Raw genomic sequence first — 6,000 nt, forward strand, 5'->3', positions numbered from 1 at the left:
CTACAGACTTATTGTGATTCTAGCAATGGAAGAAATTATATCATTTATGTGTTGGCAGTGGCCACTAGAGGTTCTGAGGGCAAGGAGAGGGAACAACAGGGGAAATATGGAGGCATTTTCAGGACTTGGGAATTGTCCTGAATGACATTTCAATGACAGATACAGGCCATTACATATCTTACCATAAACTATAAAAATGTGCAGGAGAGAGTGTAAACTACAATGTAAATTGTAAACTATGCTCAGTGCTCCAAACGTTTTCATCAACTGTAATGAATGTACCACACTAATGAAGGATGTTGTTAATATAGGAAAATGTGGGAGGTACAGGGAACAGGGCATATGGGAATCCCCAATATTTTTATGTAACATTTAAGTAATCTAAATATCTTTTAAAAATATATATACTTTTTGTAAATCTTAAAAAAAAAAAAAAATAGAGAGACACATAAGGAGGAAAATACAACAAAGGAGGGAGTAGAGGTGGTTCAAGCAATTAGGTACCTCCTTCCCACCTCCCACACAGGAGGTCCCTGGTTTGGTTCCAGTGCCTTCTAAAAAGATGAGCATACAACAAACTTATACAGTGAGCACAAACAATAGGGGTAGTGGTGGTGGAGAATAAATGAAAATAAAATAAATCTTTTTAAAAAAGGAAAAAAATATGGCAGGATTGTGAAAAAAGATCAAACATGAGTTGATAATGTTTATACTGGGTGATGAGTACATGGGAATTCTTTACACTCTTCTGTCTACTTTGGCACATTTAAATGTTTCCATAATAAAAAGTTTTTAAAAAATTCAACATAAAATAAATGTAGTGTGGACAAAAAACAAACTTTTGAAGTTTTTACATTTGAAGAGAACACTACTAACTTAAAACAAAGGCAAACAACAGAAAAAAAAAACATTCAAAAGAATATCCTCTTAGCCCAATCATATCTAAAATATAGTGATCAGTTGTAATATGCCTGAGAAATTTATCTGTATGAACTCATTAATGAATTATTTAACATCTACCATATCCAAAGCACTGTACTAAGACGGGAGAGTAAATCAAAGACTTAAACTAGGTATTAAAAAGCAGTAAGGGGAACGGACTTGGCCCAGTAGTTGGGGCGTCCGTCTACCACATGGGAGGTCCGCGGTTCAAACCCCGGGCCTCCTTGACCCGTGTGCACCTGGCCCATGCCCAGTGCTGATGTGCGCAAGGAGTGCCGTGCCACGTCGGGGTGTCCCCCGCGTAGGGGAGCCCCACGTGCAAGGAGTGCACCCCGTAAGGAGAGCCGCCCAGCACAAAAGAAAGTGCAGCCTGCTCAGGAATGGCGCTGCCCACACTTCCCGTGCCGCTGATGACAGAAGCGGACAAAGAAACAAGACGCAGCAAATAGACACAGAGAACAGACAACTGGGGGAGGGGGATGGTGGAATTAAATAAATAAATAAATCTTTTAAAAAAAAAGTATTAAACATCCATTAGTAAGGGACAGGTGAAATTGATTATGGGCACAGACTGCCAGGGAAATAGAACAAAAGCCAAACAATCACCAAAATAGAATGAAAGAAAGGGCAGATTAAGAAGAAGCCAGTCAGGCTATATTCTGTATTGGTGTGGAATTACTCACTGTTCCCTCACTGGATCACTCTTATCTCATATCTGTCAATACCACCGCTGCTTCAATTACACATTACTCCACTGTAGTAAGTAACCCAATATTTTCTATTCTTCCTTTGAAATGTCTTGTCGATTCTTCTTGTCATTTCTGTTCTCGTGGCCATTTCCTTAGACCAGGTTTTCATCACTTGATCTCTAACTGACTAAAATTACTTCTCCATTTATGTCCTTGCTTATAATCACTCATCCTTCCAATTCCCCTGGGCACTTGATGAACTTTCCTAATGTGCTGCTCTTTCAGCATACCACTCTTCAGGTCAAAAATCCTCAATGACTACTGCTGGAGTTGATATCAAATACAAATTCTTCATTCTCACTAGTACTGGCTCCAATTTATCTCTTACCAACAGGTTAATCCCCAATGTGAAATCTCTACCATTTGAACCATTCCCAACATGGTTTTGCTTAAGCCATTGTTATCGTTAATCTGACTTGGCCCTCAAGTTTGGGCTCACTCACTCCCATCCTACTTCTGATTTATCCAGCTCATATATTCTCTCGCCCATCTTTGAACTGTGTACTAGATAAAACAGTACATTTCAAACTTTATATATAGGTGAATCATCTGGTGATCCTGTTAAAGTGCATACTCTGATTCAGTAGTTTGAAGGTGGGGCCTGAGAGTCTGCATTTCTAACAATGCTTTCAGGTGATGCTGATGCTATTAGTTTGTGGCATTTCTGGGTTTACCACCTACCTTTGCTCTTTATTTTGTAAATTTTAAATACGTACTGGCTTTTCAACACAAGACAACTGTAAAAGACTCATATTTTTTATGTCAAGATACCTAACAACTCCAATTCCAGTCTATGTTTCAGAGTCCATGCTGTAATAAGCACTGTCCTAGGTTCTGATAGATGGGGGGTGAGGAAGGGAGAGATCACATCCTGCCTTTGAAATGAGATAACAAATTTAAGTTACAGCATCTTCTATGATATAAACACAGGATAAAAGTTAAAAACTTGCTAAATTGAGAATAAATGGGTATATATTCAAAGCTATACATTAATAAGAAAGATTACAAGACAGTAATAGAACAGACCAGTCAGTTCTGAAATAGTAAGTTAGAACCCAAATACCTGGTATTAAAATGGGTACAGGCTAATGTGTTTTTGCTTTCTTCTTCTCTAATCTGGTTGGTATAAGAAGTAAAGGAGGAACAAAAGCATGTAAAGAATAGTCAGAAGGGCCAAGGAATAAAGAGGTCAGGGCCAAAAGAAAGGGGAAAAAATTCTGAAAATAACTTAGGAGATAAATTAATTTTAAAGACAACAAGTAGTTACAGTACCAGACTCCATAAGCAACTGAAATGTCCAGTGACAAAGTCCTATTTCCACATACTTTTGCTACTAAATTAATCCTTATTTTTAAGGGCCTAGTGGAATTATGTCAACAGGAGTTTCAAAACAGAATGAGAATAAAGCAAAAACTAAAGGTAGTTCAGACTTTAATATAAAGAAATTAATGCAATTTTAAGAAAGTGAATTTGAGTAGATTTTGAGAATGTACTTACATAAACAGATAGAAAGCACTTCCATTTCCAGGAATATACCTTATAGAAATACTTGCACAAGTGCAAAATTATATATGTACAAGGCTAATCATTGCAGCATTATTTATAACAGAAAAACTTTAAAAACAATCTAAATATCCAGCAATAAGGGACAGGTAAAACATATTATGGGTATTCACACAATGGAGTGTGATACACCTATTGAAAATGGAGCAGTTCTAGGGAAGTAGATGTGGCTCAACCACTTGAAGGCCCACCTACCACAAGGGAGGTCCTGGGTTCGGTTCCCAGTGCCTCCTAAAGAAGATAAGCAAAACAGTGATCTGATGCGAGATGACACAACAAGATGTCACAACTGAGGAGGCATAATAAGAAGACACAAGGCGAGACACAACAAGCAGGGAGTGGATGTGGCTCAAGTGATTGGGCACCTCCCTTCCATATGGGAGGTCCTGAGTTCGGTTTCCATGACTCCAAAGAAAAAAAAAGACAAGGAGACACAGAGATCAGACAATGAGCGTAAACAACAAGGGGTGGGAGAAATAAATCTTTTAAAAATACATATTTTCCAAGATAGTATTTACAATATCCAAGACACGGTAAGATTAAAAAAAAAAAAAAGCAAGGTCAAAAACTATGCATAGAGGGAAATAGATGTGGCTCAACCAATTGGGTTCCTGTCTACCATATAGGAGGTCCATGGTTCGATGCCCAGGGCTTCCTGAGGAGGGCAAGCTTGTCCACGTGGAGTGACGGGCCATGTGGGAATGCTGCCCCGCATGGGAATGCCACCCAGCACAGGAGTGCCAGCTGATGAGGAGAGCTGGCACAGCAAGATGGCACAAAAAGAGAGAGGAAAGAAATAAGAAGACATAGCAGAACAGGGAGTAGAGGTGGCGCAAGAGAGTAATCGCCTCTTTCCCACTCTGGAAGGTCCCAGGATTGGTTCCCGGAGCCACCTAATGAGAATACAAGCAGACATAGAAGAACACTCAGCAAATGGACTCAGAAAGCAGACAAGGGGGTGGAGAAACACATAAAATAAATCTTAAAAAAAAAAAAAACTATGCATAGATAATTTGCAACTATACAGAGGTTCTTGTATAAGTATAAAATATCTCTGAAATGATACCCAAGGAGTAGAAACAGTGGCTGCCTCCTCGGAGAACTGAAGTTTAATGAGGAGACTTTTCAATATACCTTTAGCTCTATTAGAATCATGACCATGTACATGTATCACCTATTCAAAAGGTAGATTTACAAATATTCTGTAAATGCTACATGAATCCCAGGGTGACTCACAGATTACTCAACTTTGCTTAGGTGAATACAGATTAGTGAATTTGAGTTTTTAATTTTCTTCTTAATATTCTCTGTCAACATCTACTTTTAAAAGACTAGAAAATCATTCTTGGTTCTCATAGCCATCTCCACCCAGTGAGTCAACTACTGAAAGGGCTGGGTCTCATAGATGGCAAGAGGCCAGGAACACAAAAGGCAGCTGCTGCGAATTTACAAGACAAATACAAAACAGGAAGGGTGATTGAAGATGGCCAACAGCAGACATTACATTTTTCCAAGTCAGAAAAGACCATTTAAATCATCAGCTAGAGCACTTGGATAAATAACCTGGCAATATAACCAGCCCTCTGCATAGACAAAGGAGCCACATGAGTGAGGGCTGAAGGGCAGCTTACGTTTACAGTGGCCAAAATTACTTCTACCTGCCTATCTAAGCTTGAAATTATGTCTTTGCCAAAGAGATAATTTGTTAACATGCATTATCTCATTAGGACAGATTACTTTATCAGATTAGCTCCCCACCAGTTGGCAGAAAGAGAGTTTAAAGGCAGTTCTGACTGTAAACTTTACATTTTGCCTTCTTCTAATTTCTACCATTTTATGGTAGGCATCAGCCATCTCCCTCGGTACCGTGTTTTCCTTCACTGAGAAGTGTTCGCATAGGATGGGCTGGTAATCAGCCCACGTTTACTGCTGTTCTGGAAATAGGAATCAAATCTGGAATGCTATTTCCAATGGTTTCGAAGAAACCTTGGCTGGGGTACAATTTTAGGCTTAGAAATTGTCCTGGGTAGTACATTTCCCAAGTCTCCCTAAATTTGCTGTGTCACAGGAAAGTCTAACCACCCTCCAGACTTAACTTTCGGTGCTTCTCACTGGTTTTCCTACTCGGCCTTCCTTGAGGTCGCTTCAGGGGGGAGGGCCTCCGCCCCAGCTCCCACCTGTGGTCCACCTGCCTGAGGGCGGGGCCTCACGACACCCTCTGATCTCTGGACCGTAGGACGGCAGGAGTACGGGCGAACGGGACTTCTCGGTCTCCATGAACATCGGCCGCCCGCCTCCCAATCCCACCCCAGCTCCCTGCGTGCAGCCAGATCCCGCAAGGCTGGCCTCCTCTGCTGCGCCCAGACCTAGGGCACAGCGCGGCCCCACCACCTCCCGGGGGATCGGGTCCCAGAGCGGGTCGGGACCGAGGGGACAAGGGGGTGCAGAGGGTAGGGGGCGCCATTCCTCACCCGACTCCGAGGCAGCCGCGCCACAGTCCAGCCCGGTCTCCGGCAAGATGGAGCCAGGGGCGGGCTCGGGGAAGGCGGGGCGCAGGCGCTGCCGCGCGAGCCTGTTAGCATCACGGCTGCAGCCGGGAACGCCCCGAAGTGCAGCAGGGGGCGGTGCCGGGGAGGGCCAGCCGGGTTGCCTGACCTTAGCCCAGCTTGGGCTTTCGCTTGGGTCCCGCCCTGCAGCTCGCTTGCGGAAGAAGGTGCTCCCTTCCGGTAATCCAGCCGGTTCTCTC

At 42.4% G+C, this 6,000-nt stretch overlaps 1 protein-coding gene across 2 annotated transcripts in view; it reads right to left on the reverse strand.

The window, feature by feature from the left end:
• ANXA7 (annexin A7) overlaps nucleotides 1-6,000 on the reverse strand; it is a 39,559-nt gene extending 33,559 nt beyond the window's left edge. For both annotated transcript variants that reach the window (XM_004473812.5, XM_004473811.5), the window contains exon 1: nucleotides 5,726-6,000. The gene's annotated coding sequence lies outside the window, so the exon portion shown is untranslated. The remainder of the gene's footprint in view (nucleotides 1-5,725) is intronic.

The sequence above is a fragment of the Dasypus novemcinctus genome, chromosome 6 (genome assembly GCF_030445035.2).
Source record: "Dasypus novemcinctus isolate mDasNov1 chromosome 6, mDasNov1.1.hap2, whole genome shotgun sequence".
NCBI lineage: Eukaryota > Metazoa > Chordata > Mammalia > Cingulata > Dasypodidae > Dasypus > Dasypus novemcinctus.